This window comes from Dipodomys ordii, unplaced genomic scaffold, assembly GCF_000151885.1.
Source record: "Dipodomys ordii isolate 6190 unplaced genomic scaffold, Dord_2.0 Scaffold43, whole genome shotgun sequence".
Classification (NCBI taxonomy): Eukaryota; Metazoa; Chordata; class Mammalia; order Rodentia; family Heteromyidae; genus Dipodomys; species Dipodomys ordii.
This window is the reverse complement of record NW_012267259.1, coordinates 2938770-2957674: the sequence shown is the minus strand read 5'-3', so window position 1 is coordinate 2957674 and position 18905 is coordinate 2938770.

Here is an 18905-nt window from a genome sequence, read left to right as displayed (position 1 = left end):
AACAATGAGAAGTACAAGTTGTCATGTCCAAAATGAGCTTTACAACGTCGGTGCGGGGGGGGGGGGGGGGGGGGGAGGGGAAGGATTGGGATGGGGGGGAGGGGGGAGGCTGGGAAGGGATGGGAAGGGTAAACAAAGGAGGAGGCGGCAATGCTTGGTAAGAAATGTACGCATTATCCTGCCCATGCAATTGTAACCCCTCTGTACAGTATGTTCACAAATAAAATAAAATAAAATTAAAAAAAAATTACCAGCAAGTCAGGCATCAGTGGCTCCCACCTGTAATCCTAGCTACTCAGGAGGCTGAGATATGAGGATCATGGTTCAAAGCCAGTCCAGGCTAGAAAGTCCATGAGACTCTTATCTCCAGTTAACCACCAGAAAACCAGAAATGGCACTGTGGCTCAAGTGGTAGAGAACTTGCCTTGAGCTGAAGAGCTCAGGAACAGCACCCAAAGTTCAAGCACAACAGAAAAAAAATTACCAGCAAACAAGGAAGGCTTGGATTCTTGTAGCTCTAGGCAAGCTGTTGATTCCTGTAGTCCAAGACACAGGAGCTGAGTAAAAGCTTTTCTTACAAATGAAGAGAAAATTTTCACAATAAAATATTTTTTTTAATTTAAAAAAAAAAACAAATGAAGAGAGAAAAGGGGAGAATGAAGTCGTAATATCCAATCCATATCCTAGGAAACTAGAAAAATTGAGGGGGGGAGTAGAATGATGGAAGGAGTGATATTGATCACGATGCATGGTACTTATAAACTGATTTGTTGAAGGCAACACCTTTTATGATGACCTAAAGATAATAAAAACATACATTTTAAACGAGAACTTTTCTCACAGAAATGGAGGGACAAAGAGTGAACAAACGCAGCAATGGTACTCACTGGACTCTATGTTGTAAATGAATTACACCATTTGTGGGTTGGGACAGGAGAGGAAAGCTGGAAGAGAGTGAGGGAAGGGGTGACATTGTCCAAAAAGAAATGTACTCATTACCTGACTTACATGAATATGTATAAAAGTTACTTTCTTCAAATAAAGGTAAGAGAGAGGGAGAGGGGGAGGGAGAGAGAGAGAGAGAGAGCACTTTTCTTAATCAGAAATCCTTGGAATTCCTACAAACCAACCACCTTACTGGAAGGATACTAAGTCCATGGTTTGATGTAACTCATTAAAGGGGAGTAGTTATTTAGTGTCTCTTTGAGCTGCCTCTACCCCTTTTCACCAGACAAGCAACCAGTGAGCTTATTGTGACTTTAATCAGAGGGATGAAGATGATTGCCATTGGTATAGATGTTCTCAGCTACTTTGGAAACACTGAATTTTCTTTCATTCCTGAAGTTGGGCTACTCTAACAATATAAGGAATTGAAAACTGATTCCTACTTTCATTGGATTTTGGCTTGCCTCTTCCACAGCAGTGAGTTATTTGAAGAGGAAAACTTTTGTTTCTATGTTTGGTCATAACAAGAGTTGTTTTTAAAACTAAGGGAATGAATAACTGAGTGAATTAATAAATTAAGAAGAACCTCTGCTCCTTTGCTTAGGAATATCTGCTGTTTTCCTGTGCCCAGAATTTTCTCCTTGTTGCAGTGAGAGCAGCCTTCTTCCTTCTTTCTGTGGAGTTCTTCCATCTTTCCTTCTGTGTAGCTCTTCTTCCTTCCTTCTGTGCAGCTCTGATGGGGAACTGCTAATCATGGGATTCCCGTTTCAATCACACACACAGGCGTGGCCTATATCCACGCTGAGTCATCACGCTATTCCTGTACTCTCCACAAGGATTGACTAAGAAACAAAAAGGTGATGCAAACTAGGCTGGTCAGTTCCCCCAGTTCTTAGACACTGAGAGTAAGCCATTGTTTCTTGCCACTACAGCTATCAGATTACCCAGAGATGCCAATGGTCATTGTCTTTTCTGCACCAAAGTAACCTAACTCAATAACAGAAAATATGGGGGAAACAGAATCAAAAAGGACAGGAGAAAGAAAAATGGCATAATTCTTAGAACCCTGATGCTGCCATCAGTCCCTCCATCCATCCCACGTTTTCCTTCCTAATTTCCCCACATACTTATTTGTGTTGGAGCCCTGATTAATATGCTCCTGTAAAGAAATGACACAATCTTTTAATCAAAGGAAAAAAAAACTTCTCTCTAAAAGAGACAGACCACACCACAAAGCTGTTGTGGGATAATTCCACACTGAATCACAGCAGAGAACACAGAATACATAGTAAAGTCCTTCACTTTCATTCACTAGACTTTTATAGAAATTATGCTCCTTTTCACCATAGCAACAGACGACGATATATTTCTGTATACACATGGTTTAATATAACTCTGAGCCATGGTAGGCTAACACAGCCTGACAGTCAACAGTTCTGTATTTCTGTATTCAAATGCCACCGTCTGTGTCTGTGTCAAGTCAGCAATGTGTCTATAAGACAATGGAACCTTGTAACTTGAGGAGGTGGGTGGGGTTGGGAGAGATGAGGGAGAAAAACCGAGGGGGTGACTTTGATCCTGTGCATTGGACCCATAAACTGACATGATGGATTGGTACAGCTACCTAATGATAATTTGTAAAATTACATAAGGAGTCCAAAGATGTAACTCCTCTGAACAACTAATGAGCTATTGTTCAAAATGAATATACTAGGAAGTGGAAACACATTTTGGGAATAGGGCAGAGTGGGGACACATGAATGGCGGGAGGACATCAAATTCAATTTTTACATAATGTAAAAATCAAACTATGTAACTTGAGGGTAAGAATGGAAAGGAGAAAATAGAGGAAGAGGACGGAAGGGGTGACATTGTACTTGTAACCTGACTTATGGAATTGTAACCTCTTTGTACAACTACTTAATTTAAAAAGCAAATTTTAATGGTTTTTTTTTTAAGATAGCAGTGTTTCAGCACTTCATGGATTTATTTTTACCTTGGCAGTTTTTCTTATGGTTGGACTGTGACAAAGTTCTAATCCAAGTATTAAATAGATTGGAGAAATAATATAAACCAAAAGTGAGAATTTGTAGATTACTGAAAGTAGTGTAGATATGAAAAAAAAACTACAAGGTTTTTTTTTTGTTGTTGTTGTTTTCTGTCGGTTGTAGGGCCTAAACTCCGGGTCTGGGTGCTTCGTTCAGCTCTTCAGCTCAGGGCTAGCACTCTACTACTTGAGCCACATCACCACTTCTCACTTTTTCTGCTTATAGGGTGCCGAGGAATCAAACCCAGGGTCTCATGCATGCAAGACAAGCGCTCTACCACTGAGCCATCTTCCCAGCCCACTACATGATTTATATACTCAAAAAATAATATATGCCGGGAACCAATGGCTCACACCTGTAATCCTAGCTACTCAGGAAGCTGAGACCTGAGGATCACAGTTCAAAGCCAGCCTGGGCAGGAAAGTCTGAGACTCTTATCTCTAATTAACCACCAGAAAACAGGAAGTAGAGCTGTGGCTTAAAGTGGTAGTGTGTGTGTGTGTGTGTGTGTGTGTGTCTGTGTGTGTGTGTGTGTGTGTGTGTGTGTGTGTGTGTGTGTGTCATTAAAAGGCATTCATCCCACATTCTACAGAACCTGAGCTGACTACAGGGTGAGAAAACCAGACAGAGTCCCTGTCACATACTACTCAGTCTTGGTGGTAGAGACAAATTCAAGAAAGTATCGCATCATGATGAATGCTACAAAGGAAAGGACCACAGGGCTAGGAGTTCTGATAACACAGTCACTTGACCAAGATCTTTAGAAGCTTCCTGAAAGAGGATCTGAGACCAAGTGGAATTTAACTAGAGGGAGAAGAGGTACATGGCATAGCAGATGTTTCCACTGTCTAGCTCGATCCCATCACCATATTCCTGGACACAGTACAATGGCTGCTTGTTGCAGACACCTGTAACTTTCTCCCCATCCATTCTCCCAGGTCATGACAGCCATGGTCTCAAGCCATGCACAGGACAGGAGTGCTAGAAGCTAACTATCCCAGAAGCAGCCCTCAACCAATCATAAGCAGGAATTGAGGTATAAATGCTTCCATTTCTTCACTCTTCAAGTGAGGAGTGTTCTGTATCATTTTCCAGAAATGCTTCCCACGAGATTGAGCTGTGGAGCCCTGCCTGAGTTCTCTCTTTCCTAGATATAAGTAATAAATATCTCTGCCTTTCATAAATAAAGACAAATCAAAATGTTACATAACTCTATTATTTTATCTAACATAGTTAATCTCCCAGAAGCAGAAAGTTGAATATGTTAGGTTTTTAAAAAGAGGTTGCCGAGTAAGAACTGCACCAACACGCACGTGGTATTCAGGTAAGGGGTAGGTTTATTCAGTAGACCTGCTGGGACCAGGCAAGGTTGGCACTCCACGTGGCTGGGAAAGAGAGAGAGAGCAAGAAAAGAGCAGAGAGAGAGCTAGAATAGAACAGAGAGAGCAAGAAAAGAGCAGCAAGAGCAAGAGAGGAAAAACAGGGCGTCTGGGCCTGGGCTAGGCCTTATGTAGGGTATGTGCGGGGAAAGGTGTGGCCACATCAAATTCAGATGTGACCTCAGCGGATGCAGATGTGACCTCTTCCAGGTGTCCCAGTTGCCTAGGTAACGCAGGTACTGGGTGGAGACTTTGCTGCGAGGAGGGTGGAGTCTGCTTGCCATCCAGGAGTGGACCTTACAGAATGGTGGTTCCCAAGAATAGAGGGAAGGTGTGCAGTGATAAAGTCAAGAAATCTGGAGAACTGTCACACAACCATGTGCTGAGAGGTAATAACACCACACTATATACACAAACTCCAAGTTCCTGCTATTTTTATAATCCTGAAAAAAATGCCCAAGTAGAGAACTGTTACTCTTATTTTCCTATTTATTTCTCACAGGCTCCTATCAGGAAAAGTTTCTAGTGTGTGATTGATGGTAACCGGGAACTGCAGGTTCCAAATCCCAGACCTCATTTATAAAGCTCAGGTAACCACCAAGTCGCAGAATAAAAAAAACAATTTAAATCCAATGTTAATTATCACCAAAACCCACATTTTTAACATAAGTGCAAACATCACTTCCTCTAAGAAATCAGGTTTGGGTTTTTTTGTTTGTTTGTTTTTCTGTCAGTTGTAGGGCCTGAACTCTGGGCACTGTCCCTGAGCTCTTCAGCTCAAGGCTAGCACTCTACAACTTAAGCCATAGCACCCACTTCTGGCTTTTTCTGCTTATGTGGTGCTGAGGAATCGAACCCAGGGCCTCATGCATGCGAGGCAAGCACTCTACCACTGAGCCACCTTCCCAGCCCCAGAAATCAGGTTTATAGTAGTCATAGAACACTAATGCAGAGAACACAGGGGATGAGAGTTAAGGCAATAGAAAAGCTCAAGTCTTTCCCTCCTCACGTTGGACTTGCTCTTCATGTCTGTCTTGTGTGCACCGATGGTACTTCTGCCTGCCCAGGGCTGCTGGCCGCCTCACAAAAGGACTCCTGATGCTCTTAATGTGTTCCCTTACCTCTGCCCACAGCCCGTTTCATCTCATCAGAGACTCTTCCTGGCAACGACTTCTTATTCTCCATTTATTATTATATACTTTTCCTAACCTAGCAATCCAGGTTTGGTTGAGGACTTTGCACCTCCCTAGCAGGGACTCTACCTTTTCTATGACATATTTTGCCTTCCAATTCAGCAGGCCTTCTTTGTCCCACTTGATGGATGGCCTTCCCAATTCCACCCTATTCAGGGATTCTAGCTTGTTTTGACTCAGGTTTTTTACAGTTGGAGGCAGCACTACCACCCTTTCCCCTCTCTATGCCTGGAGGGACAAACTCTACCCTAACCAAACTAGTTTCCTTGCGTAATTCACTGTCTCCTTTATTTCTCACACACACACACATATACACACACACACACACACACATACACCACCACCACCACCACCGCCACCACCGCCGCCATCTTTATGTCCTTTATGTCAACATTTTCACCTACTGGAGCCTGTTCCATTCCTGGGAACCTGGCTCAAGCTCAAGTTCTCATGAGGTACTTAACCCTTGCACCTCCCACAGCTCTCCTCCCTTTGAGCACGGGCGGGAGTCTGCATCTTCTGTACTAATCACTCACATTCATTTTGAAGGTTGTGAACAAGTATCTCCCTATCCATATCCTGAGGCCACAGTTTTATATATCTTCTTAATCCTGTCCAGAGTAAACTCTACCTGCTGCTCCAAGTCAACAAACACTTGTGCCTCGGGTGTTTTCTGCGATTTCATAGTATGGGAAATAACAAATGTAGTGATTGTTCAAAGCTGCCTCTATTTAGGTTTGTACTTCCTTGTAGCCAGAAGCACCAGGACAAATATATAAACCAATGAAGGAAATAGATGTGGGGTGGGAAGGTTTTTCTAGTTCATCTCATACCTCTTCGTGGACGGTATGTGAAAAGGATGACAGAAAAATAGAAGAGAAGGGTAAGACATATGTTTTCTCTCATTTGCAGGAGCTAAAACTAAAATACATAGGGACATGATAAATTATACAGGACTCCCTCTGGGCATTCACACATAGTGACTAAGACCAAAGGAAGATTTTCTTAGGAGAGGAACACAAAGGCACAATACCTATGTGCCTCTTATCATATAGAGTGATATTTATAGAAATGAACTTCAGGAAATGGAAACAAGAGGTTCTCTTTTTTTTCTTTGTTACTCCTTTTGTTGTCTCTTCTTTTTGTCTTGTTTGTTCATTTATCTGTCTTTGGGAGGGCGAGGGGAGGACACAGAAATGGAGGGACAAAGGGTGAACAAATGCAACAGTGGTACTCACTAGACACTAAGTAGAAAATGAACTATACAAGTTGTGAGTGCAGATGGGAGGGAAAAAAAGGGAGAGAGCGAGGGAAGGGGTGCCATTGTCCAAAAGGAAACATACACTTTACCTGACTTATGTGACTGTCACCCCTTTGTATACTATCTTTATAATAACAATTAAAAATTTTTAAGAAGAGAAGGTTAAGTGCGTGTGTGTATGTGTGGCAGAAATCTAAAGGAATTTAGGAATGAATGTGGAAGGCTAGAACAAGAGAAGGAGTTTCATTTGGAAATGAAAAGGAGAGTGGATTTCCTGAAGGTTGCAAGCAAACTGGTTTGATTGGAGTAGAATTTAACCCTCTAGGCATGGCTGGAAGTGGCGGGTGATAATGACCTTTAGCCATGAAGACTGACTGGAAACCAGCGAGAATCCCTTATTAGCATGGAATTGGGAACTCCACGTTTCCAGTGGCCCAAGGAATTTCTGTAGAATGAAGGCATGCTTTGTTCTAGAGGAAGCTGAAGGTTAAAAGGATAAACTCCTGGCTCTTCTATGTCCTTCCTCCGTGCTCTGCAGTATCAGTTAGTATAATCCAGATACACTTTTTAACTACCACAGCCTCTTGAGAGGCCCAGAGAGGCCAGCCTTAGACAATATTTCAATTTACCTCATCCAAACCAATGCTTCCTAACATGAAATTTGAGTTTACTTTCAACAGATAAAGAAGATGGTTTTTATTTTCCATTTAGGTCAAAAGCAATTTTGGCAACTGTTCAAACACTGCTTGAGGCACCAAGCATAACTAGAAGCTTAGCTCTGCAAATGTCTTTTTCAGTCTTCTCTTTCTCTGACTTTTTTTTCATATATATTTTTATTGTAAAAATACTATACAGAGAGGTTGTAGTTACATGGGTAGGGTAATGAGTACATTTCCTATTGAGCATTGTTACCTCCTCCTTTGTTTTTCCCCTACCATCCCTTCCCTCCCCACCTCCTCAACTCCTCCCTCCCCTATCACCAAAACTATAAAGTTTGTTTTCAACATAGTACATCTCATTGTTACAATGAGTCAACCTGTATCCTTAGTTAAGCATTTTGTTATATCCCTTCCCCTCCCCATATTATAAAAATGTATATACAAGATGCAGACACTGGAATCAAATACAGTGAAAACAGGGATTATACTGTGGGGGAGATCATACAAAAGAAACAAAAGAATCACATAGTGCATTATAAGTACATTAAAAACAATAGCAAGAAAGAAAGAAACCACTTGTATCCCTGTCTTGGAGTTCATTTCATTTAACATCATCTTATATGGTCCTACATACATAGCTTTTGACCTTTTCTGCTTGTTCTAGACATGTACTAGTTATTGCAAATAAGGGAAACCATGAGACCTGTTTCTTTAGGCCTGGCTTACATCACTTAATATAATTTTTTCCAAGTCTTTTCATTTCCTAACAAATGGGGCAATGTCATTCTTTCTGATGGAGGCATAGAATTCCATTAGATATAGATATATAGATATAGATAAACTACATTCATCTACTGAGGGGCATCTGAGTTGGTTCCATATCTTAGCAATGGTGAATAATGCTGTGATAAACATAGTTGTGCTGGTAGATTTCGTGTGGTCTTGTTTGTGATCATTCAGGTAAATGCCCAAAAGTGGGATTGCTGGGTCATAGGGGAGCTCTATGTGGAGTCTTTTGAGGAACCTCCATACTGCTTTCCAAAGTGGTTGAACAAGTTTACACTCTCACCAACAATGCAGTAGGGTTCCCTTCTGTCCACATCCCCTCCAGCATCTGTTGTTACTAGATTTCTTGATTACAGCCATTCTAACTGGGGTGAGGTGGAATTTCAATGTTGTTTTGATTTGCACTTCTTTTATGGCTAGAGAAGTTGAGCATTTCTTCATTTGTCTATTGGCCATTCTTATTTCCTCTTCAAAGAAGTTTCTCTTTAAGTCTTTAGCCCACTTATTAATGGGGCAGTTGTTTCTTTGAGGATTTGTGGTTGGGAGATTTAATTTTTTGAGTTCGAAGTATATTTTAGATATGAGACCCTTGTCCATTGTATGGCTAGTGAAGATCTTCTCCCAGTTCATGGAATTTCTATTGATTTTGCTAGCTATGTGGTTTGCCATGCAGAACCTCTGCAGCTTCATGCAACCTTTCTTTGATGTGTTGAGTTTCTGGGTTTCTATTAAGAAAATTTTGGCCTGTGCTAAGGAGTCCTAAAGTTTCTCCTATTCTTTCTGGTAATCTTTTCAGGGTGTCCGCTTTTATTTCGAGGTCTTTGATCTATTTTGAGTTGATTCTGGTGCAGGGTGATATATACAGATCTAGCTTTAGTTTTCTACAGGTGTTTAACCAATTTTGCCAGCACCATTTACTGAAAAAGCTGTCTTTCTTCCGTTCTATTTTTTTAGCTCCCTTGTCAAAGATTAGGTGGCTATAGGTCTGTGGGTTCATTTCTGGGTCTTCAGTCCTATTTCATTGGTCCTGAGGTCAGTTCTTGTGCCAGTACCAAGCTGTTTTGACTACTATGGCTTTGTAGTAGAGTTTGAAATTTGGAATTGATATTCCTCCAGCACTGTTCTTTCTGCTAAGGATTTTTTTTTTTTTTTTGCTATTAGGAGTCTTTTATTGTTCCATATAAATTTTTGGATTGCTTCTTCTATTTCATTAAAGAATGTGGTTGGGATATTGATAGGTATTGCATTGAATTTGTATATAGCCTTTGGCTGTATTGACATTTTCACAATGTTAATCCTCCCAATCCAGGAGCAGGGGACGTTTTTCCACTTCCTTAATTCTGCTTTAATTTCCTTTTTCAGATTTTTAAAGTTTTAGTCTCTGATTTTTTTCTCTTTAAGTTTTCCTTCTTTCCTTCCTTCCTTCCTTCCTTCCTTCCTTCCTTCCTTCCTTCCTTCCTTCCTTCCTTCCTCCTCTCCCTCCCTTCCTTCTCTCTTCTTTTTTAAATTCCTTCTTCCTTCTCCCCCCCCTCCTTCTTTCTTTTCATTGGGTAATTTTCACACATTTTTCGTCAGCTGTTTTCTTTGACATCTCCTTATTGCCTTATTACCTGGGTCTTCTTTCATTCATTGTTTACCTGGGAGTTAACAATTACATTTCAATAATTCCTATTAATGGAAATGGGGATCTGGAGTCCCTGGGGAGGTGGGAAATCAGTGGGGTAAATAGAGAAAGCTTTGGGCTTGAGTTTAGGAGTCCTGGGTGCTCTTCACTCCCTGGCTGGCTGACTGAAGAGTTAAAAGTGGCTTTGTTTCAAAGCAGTAACCCTTCACACTGACCTTGGGCAGATCAAAACTTTTTGGAGTCCCTGGGCTCAGATCTCAAAGAAGAGGGAGAGGTTAAAGTTCTCCTAAGGCTTGACTTCTTCAAAGAGTAGCTATCTGATCCATTAGAATGCAGGGAATGCAAGACTTCTGATATCATCGATCTTTAACTTGATTATTTGATCATGTTATTTGATTGTTCTGTAATAGCTTTATGTCTCATAGAGAGAATGGTAAGTCCAAATATGGGACATGCCATAGCAGGCTGAATTGGTTCTTTGACATCTGGGGTCAGCGTTTTTGTAGTTTTTTGTCTTCTCCCTCATGGTTGCAGATGGCTGCAACTGCTCCAGGCACCATATGTTCACCTGACTACATTCCTAACAAGAAAGCAGGTGTGTATTTATCTCTGTGTCTTAAGAGGAGAAAAGTCTTTATCAGAGCCATCTTTCACCCCCCATTCCCCCCACTGAAGCCTCCTTGAGCATCACTGTATGGTAGATGCTGGCTCACAAGACTACACACCAAGCAATGAGTGATTCGTACTTGCCACCTCTCTGGTCCATGGAGGATTCTGTAGGCCAAGGTTCAGGAATAAGTGTGGGTGGGTGATCAATGTATCCATCACAGCCATGGGGAAGGAGGTCTGGAGCTCGGGGTCAGCAGATAAGCTCAGGTCAGATTACAAAGGGCCTTGCTAAACCTTTTATAGGTATAGCTTTGAGGAAACAACCTAAGTGTTTGTGGTGGGGAGGAAGGCACTGAAGGATATTGGATTTTAGAGAATGAACACTGAGGCAAAAGTAGAAAAAGGCTTGGAAAGGACTGGGGTGTGGATTGAGATGTCTGGGACTGTTTAGAGACTCCTGAGGGAGGGAATCTTTAGACTATCAAACTAGGAACAACCTAGGAATATTCAACCAGACCACTGAAGAAAAACCAGCATGCGTTTAGTACTTGACACAAAGTTAGGAAATGAGATTCAAACCCCAGATCACACTGGCTGCAGCACATAAGCGCATTGCCCTTCCACAGCCTCCGTTTCCTCCCTTCTGAAGACCACTGCACGTTGGAACATAATTCACCAGAAACCAAGATGGCTCTTCAGAAAAGCACCTATTCAGATGGATGTTCAACACATATCTTCCAAACGAGGATGCAGTGCTGATCAAGCTAAGTCGCTCCTGCCCTGCCACCCGATGAGTGTGACCATGTGCTTCAAACATCTGCTCTATCATTAGAAATGTCTATGCTTCCAAACACAATGGCATTTATTAGTATTGATGATTATTGTAAGGGGAGAATCAAAGAACTTTCCTCTCATGCTGATAGTTTGTCTTCTGTCTCCTCAAATTTCTTCTTCTCAATTCATTTCTGTGTCTACTGGAAATGGGGAAAGGAAGGACACTGGATTGAGAACAAGACTCTTGAATACTTAGCTCAGTCCTACAGGATGCTGGGTAAGTCATGTCTCCTTTTTGAATTTTAGAGTAGATGGATGAAGAGGTTCTGTTATACCCAGCTCACAGCGATAAGAAGCCTCATAAGCACATTGGGCATTTTCAGAGGGCATATCTAAGAACCCCTGTCCAGACCTAGAAAAGCCACATACCTGCAATCTACATTTTGCAAACTATACCCAAGAGATTCGTGTGTGTGCGTATAGTATATGTTTGCTTGCACATATGCACTCCAGTACTACAGTTTGAACTCAGGGCCTAGGCGCTGTCCCTTAGCTTTTTTACTCAAGGTTAGCACTCAAGGTTAGTCAGAGTTCCACTTCTACAGAAGAGTCTCACAGTCTGCTCTGGCTGGTTTCAAACCATGATCCTCACATCTCAGCCTCCTGAGTAACTAGGATTATACATTGCCCAGCTACCCAAGATTCTAATGGTCTTCTCTAGATTCTCTTTATTAATTTTGGTCAATATTTACTCAAGATCCATGGTGGGGCAAGATTAAAGGGCCTTAAATATATAGCAATATTTCATTTCTGCCCTTAAGATATTTAGCAAAAGTAGGGAAAGATAAACCTGAATATAGACATGAATGGCAGATTATTTAAAAACAACAACAACAACAACTTCAAGAGACAGGAATGAGTGCTCCAGGGACATAGATAAGGCTTGTAACATCCTCTAAGTTAGCATAAAACCTTCCTAGAAGAGTTAGCAGTAGCATCTGGATCCTGTTTGAAAGGACAATCAGCCCAGACACCTGTGGCTAACACCTATAATTCTAGCAACTCAAGAGGCAAAGAAAGGAGGCTTGCAGTTTGAAAGCAAGTCTGGATAAAATCACAAGATCCTACCTAAAAAATAAACTAACCCATCTCCAACTAATACATGCTAATAAAAAAATCTTTCAAAAATACAAAAAATAGCCAGGCACTGGTGGCTCACACTTAGCTACTCGGGAGGCTGAGATCTGAGGATCACAGTGCAAAGCCAGCCTGGGCAGCAAAGTCCATGAGACTCTTATCTCCAATAAACCACTAGAAAACTGGAAGTGGCACTGTGGCTCCAGAGTCCTAGCTTTGAGCTGAAGAGCTAGGGACAGCACCCAAGCCCAGAGTTCAAGCCCCAAAAACAACAAATAAATAAATAATATAATAGTAAAAGGAGGCCCTAAATTCAATCCTGAGAGGGAGAGGAAAGGAGGAAGGTGGGGGGCGGAGGAGTAAGAAAGGAAGGAGGAGAAAGAGAGTAAGAAGAAAAGAGAAAAGCAAAGAGAGAGAAAGGAAGGAGAAAGAGGAAACAGGTAGAGATAAAAAGGGAAAGGAACCAACCACTGCAAAGACAGGCATGCACACTGCTGTGTGGGTCTCCCAAGTGTCCCTCCAGTCCCCTGCCACACACATACACACTCCAGTCACCCCTCGAGCTGCTCTGGGCCTTCGCCAATTTCTTTTCTCTCTACCGTGCAGCCCAATGGTGTTTCACTGGCAAGCAGTGTGATGGTAGGGATGGGAGTCCATCCCACAACCTGCCTGTGTCCCCTGAAGTTGCATTTCTGGTCATGCTAATGAAATATTGCTGATGGGTGCTGTTGGAGGGGAGCTGATTACACAATCCACATCTCTTCCTCCATCACATCCCTAAACCTTTGCAATCACCGGGCTCTGGGATCCACTTCACTAGGCCTCCACTGTGAATGCTGAAAATTCATCCCACTTCTGTCTTTAATGCTTGGTCTTACTGGCTGCCCAGGCCTCCAGCCACTCAAAGTGAAGGCTCACCCCGGATACAAGCAATCTAGGGCAAAGATTAGAGCACTTTGAGTTTGAGCTAAGATAGATTCTGTGTTGGGGGGGGGGGAGGGAGTGCCAATCCTGGGACTTAAATTTAGGGCCTGGATGCTGCCCCTGAGCCCTTTGCTCAAGGCTGGGGCTCTACCACTTGAGCCATAGCTTCACTTTTTGGTGGTTAATCTGGAGATAAGAGTCTCATAGACTTTCCTGCCTGGGCTGGCTTTGAACTGTGATCCTCAGATGTCAGCCCTCTGTGTAGCTAGGACTACAGACCACTAGCACCTGGCTTAAGATAGATTTCTTATAGTGACTTACAGAGTATCATGTCTGTCCAAAAATCTTCATGGGAGTCAAACATCAATCTCTCCCAGGACTTCAAGACATTCATTAGGCACCACTGTTTGCAAGGTAGCCAGCATAAAAGTACTCAAGACTAGAGTAAATACAGAGAAAGGAAATGCTTGCCTGAGGCCTCAGAAGTTTCTAAGGATAGAAAACTTAGGAAACCCACAGTGAAGAAGTAGATCCACCTTGGGGTCAGTACACCATCATTAGCTTCCAGACTGCAGTGGGGCAGAATGCACTGGGATCCTGTCTCCTTTCCTTGGAAGGAAGGGTCTACTGTGGGAAGGGATTCTAAGAAAACTTTGTAAGGCTAGTCAAGAGGTTCTCACCGGAAGACTTTCCTCCTGCCCCAGGAGCCACTGGCAATGTCTGCAGACATTTTTGTTTGTCACAGCTGGAGGTGGGTGCTACTGGTATTGAGTGGATTGAGACCAAGGATGCTGCAAAATATTCTACAATGCACAGCTCCTTCCCATCCTGCCCCTCTTCTCCACCAACCAACCATAAAAGAGATGAATCTGGTCCAATAGTGAAGACAAAAATGAAAAATCATAGGGCAGACCTTGCAGGAAAAAAAATCTGTGTTTTCCATGGCTGGTACCTTGATTAGAGTTGCATGAGTAAAGGCTGACATAAGAGTTTTTATTAGAGCTGGAAAGAACCAGAGACTACCAACTCAATGCCATCACCAACAGATGATGGGAAAATTCAATGAGAAAACTCAGTATGAAGGGCATCGTATGTCACGTGACCAAGTCAACCATGGGCCACACATACATTTGCCCAGAAGAGTATACAATGATCCCATGCATACAATGGCAGCCCGTAAAATTTTAACGGAGCTGAAAATATTCCTATTGTCTAGTGACATCTTCACATCAAAGCACTACATGCTATTCACTTGTGTGTGGTGAAGCCAGTGCAAATGAACCTGCTACATTGCCAGTCATCTCAATGTAGAGCACTGTGCAGAACACACGATTATGGCATATGCTACCGTACTGATGGGCATGACTGTACTTCTGCTGATCTTTTAGAGAATGCCCTTTCTAGCTCATAAAGCATATTTGCCTGTGATGATGGCAGCAATATTTTGCATCTCCTGTATTTTGCATCTCTTTGTGCTTTTTGTGCCAATACTGGAGCTAAACACTGCATAGACATTTCAGACCTGATGATTTGTTGTTGGCAGCTTTCAGACACATGTTAGAACTTTTGGCAACATGTCTGGCCTCCCAGGCTACTACATGCCAGTACATACCCCCTCCAATTAGAACAACTATAATTGTCCCTTAGAAGGGGGCAAAATCAGCCCAGTTAAGAACCATGACTCTGTAGGAAGGTTAATTCATTGCTTATGAGAAACAGAAAGAGATAGAAGGATAGAGATGTGGAGTGACAGAGGAGGGGAAGAGGGAGAGAGATCTGGAGGAAGGGAGAAAAAGAGGGAAGGAAAAGAAGAAAGAAAAGTCTTAGGATGGTGGGTGCAGGAAGTCCAAAATCTTAAGGGGAAGCAACCAGACAACAGACCTAGAGAAGAGTTTATCTTGAAGTCTTGAGTCTGAAGGCAGACTGGAAGAACAATTCCTTCCTCTTTAGAAGATCTGTCTTTGGGCTGGGAATGTTGCTTAGTGGTAGAGTTGTGCCTAGCATTCTTTAAGCCCTGAGTTCAATTCCTCAGTACCACATACACAGAAAAAGCTGGAAGTGGCTCTGTGGCTCAAGTAGTAGAGTGCTAGCCCTGAGTAAAAAGAAGCTCAGGGACAGTACCCAGGCCCTGAGTTGAAGGACTGCAAAAAAAAAAAAAAAAAGTCTTTTCCCATAAGACCTTGATCTGGTTTGATTAGGCTCACCCACAGCATAGAAGACAGTCTGTTTTACTCCAAACCTACTAGTTAAAATGTTAATCATGTTCAGGGTGAACAGTAGAGGAAAGTGCTGAAGTCTTAAATTGAAAGACAACACAAAACAAAAACAAAACCCAGCCTGGAGAACACAACACTGAACACAGAATATGTACTGGGGTGTTCTTTTCATGTGGTGAGCCATAGAGTTTCAGGAAATGAATACAGGCTCAATTAGGTAGAGCGTTAGTAATAATAATCTACTATTTATCAAATGCTTTTATATGTACCACAACTGAGCTGAATACTTCGTAGAGATTACTATATTCACTCTGCACAATGACACAGTCATTGGTTCCAATCTACAGATGAAAAAAATGAAGAGTTAAAGAGATGATGGAATGAATAAACATGAAATTTAAAAAAAAAGATGATGGGTTTGCAAAAGGATACACACCTACTAAATGGCGAAGAACCCTACTCCAGAGCCTAGTCTCTGCTCCTTGTAGTACTAATGGTACTGGTCAGGAATTTTGCAACAATAATACATGCTGTCAAGTAAAGCTGAAAAAAATAATAAAAATCATCTTTAAAAAAAAAAGAAAAAACAGAATTTTAAACCAGTGTTTGAACAAACCCTAGCCAAGTTGATAGATGAAACTACTCGTTATCATCCGAAAGACGGACAAATCTGGGGCAAACTGGTGTGACCTGTAGTAACCACTCCCTCTCGCCCTCAGTAACACGTATGTATTATCAACTGCTCCTATTTGAGACGCCTTGCACAGCGACTTGCTTTCTTCTTTCTCGTTCATTTCCATTTGTCTTGTCTCTCTCACTACACCAAAAGCTCCTTCAAGCTATGAGCTTTTTATTAATTTTTATTACTTTTATTAATTTTTATTAATGTGGGGATATTGAATTCTGGTTCCATCCTCTGCCCGCTTTTTATTGTTTATTTATTTTGCCAATCCTGGGGCTTGAACTCTGGGCCTGGGCACTGACCTTAAGCTTATTTTGCTCAAGGCTAGCATTCTACCACTTAAGGCACAGTGCCACTTCTGGATTTTTTTTTCTGTTTAGGTGGTACTGAAGAATGGAACCCAGGGCTTCATGCATGCTAGGCAAGCACTCTACCACTAAGCCACATTCCCAGTTCCCTTCTTGTTCTTGTATGTTCACATTGTGATTGCTGAGTGTTTCTGTCTGCATAAGACACAATGAGGCGACACACAGAATTAAAAAGAGGGCAGAGGGGCTGGGAAGGTGGCTTAATGGTATAGTGCTTGCCTACCACGCCTGAAGCACTGGGTTCAATTCCTCAGTACCACATAAACAGAAAAGGCCAGAAGTGGCTTGTGGATCAAGTGGTAGAGTCCTAGTCTTGAGCACAGAGAGGTTCAGGAACAGTGCCCAGGCCCTGAGTTCAAGCTCCAGGACTGGCAAAAAAAAACAAGTTGGGAGAATGATAAGAACAAGAAAACTGAGAAGATCAGTGGAATGAATGGGTAGAATTAATGGAAAAGGTTTGAGCCATTGTCACAAGCCCCTTGTTTTAAAAGACAAGAGTAAAACATCCTCAGTTCTGGTTCTCTCTGGTTTAAATTTCCTCTTCTGTGTAAGGACTCAAACATTGCCAAAATGATATTCTCTTTCTGGAGGGTTGGAGAAGAGCCGTGCTGGGTGTAGCAGAGAACTCCAAAGCCAGTTTGCAACCCAGAATATTAAAAAGAAGAAGAAGAATGATGGCGATTTAGTTTAGAAAGCAGAGGGGGTCCCCTAATTACAGGCAGCAGTGACCTCCCTAGAACAAGGCTATTTTCAGATGTGTATGATGAACTGGGAGAGCATTTGAGTTCACGCAATGACAGACATGAGCAGGGTCATGTTCGTGCTAAGCGTCCGTGTTCAAGAGTTGGCCACTTTCTCCTCAGCCTCCAGTTCCATCGAGTGGCCCTCTCCATGGTTTTTCCATCCTTTGACATCTTATAAGTGCCATCTCCGCATTGTATTAGTCCTCTGGGTCTTTTCCTGGACCTGAGATCCACCATTCCACCTTGGACAGTGGCGAATACATACTTGCTATTTAACCCTTGATTTGTGGGAGGCAGAGAAGAACAGAAAGGCTCACCTTGAGAACTGCATGAAGCAAGCAGGGTCACAAAGGGCACTGGAGATCTGAGATCTAATTCTGCCTCCTGTAAGCAGGGAACTGGAACTTTCTAGGCCTTTTATTTTAACATCCAGAAAAGGAATTTGTGCTCTAGAATTACATGAGCTATCAAGGAGAATGTATAACTTATTGGATGAGGTTTATCCTTTTTTTTCTTTTTTTTTTTTTACATGCTTGGGGGAAAAAACCAATAAAGCTATGGCTAGGGATAGCATATACAGGAACTGGCCTCAATCTCCAGCATCACACAAAATACTACTTTAGAAAAAGGAAAAAAAACTAAATCTAGAGCAAAATTTTATTTCAAAAGAAAAGATTGAAGAAAGGGAGGGAAATTGAAACATTACTGTTGGAGTAAGAAATTTAAGTTAATCTGTAATTGATCAAAAAGCAAGAAAAGGAAGAAAGAAGGTAAAGAATGAGGAAGGAAGAGAAAGAAGTCACAGTGAGATTTGGATCTGAAATACTTTGGGACTGAAATGATCCCAAAGGCAGGTGTTGAAGGCTTGGTTGACAGCTGGATGTGTGTTTGGATGGGAAGTGATAGGAATTTACGACCTAGTTGAAGGCCTGCCCCTGCCTCTCTATTGCAAACCCTTCTGCCATGATAGTCCGTCTGTGCCACAGACCTGAACGCAATGGACAGAGCTGACCATGGACTGAAATCTCTAAAACCATGAACTAAAATAAATCTATTTGTTTTACCTTTAGGTTCTTTTTTTTTTTCAGGTAGTTTATCACAGTGAAATTCTCATTAATTGGAATTTGGTTTAAGATGCTGTATGACACAGTATGGTTTGTCCTTAAGTAAAAAATAATGCAACTGTTTTTGTAACACTGAAAATGACAAAATATAAAAATGGAGCACCCAGATATTGCAATCATGAAACTGCATAAGCAACCTTACTTTAAAAAGAAAATAAAGTCAGTGTTATTTAAATTATTCCAGAGCATTAAAAAAAGTAGAAGAGGGGGTATAAATTATTTTTTGAAGCAAGAATAGCAGTGATAACAAAGTCAAACCAAATAAGTCATGACAAATCTTCACAGCAACCTCACTTTTTAGTATCAAAAACCTAACTATAATAAATAACATAGCAAACAAAACAAGATAGCTTATAAAACAATAATATACCAGGTAGGCTTTATCCAAGGAGTGCAAGGATATTTCATTATAAAAAGATGTTAACATTTGATA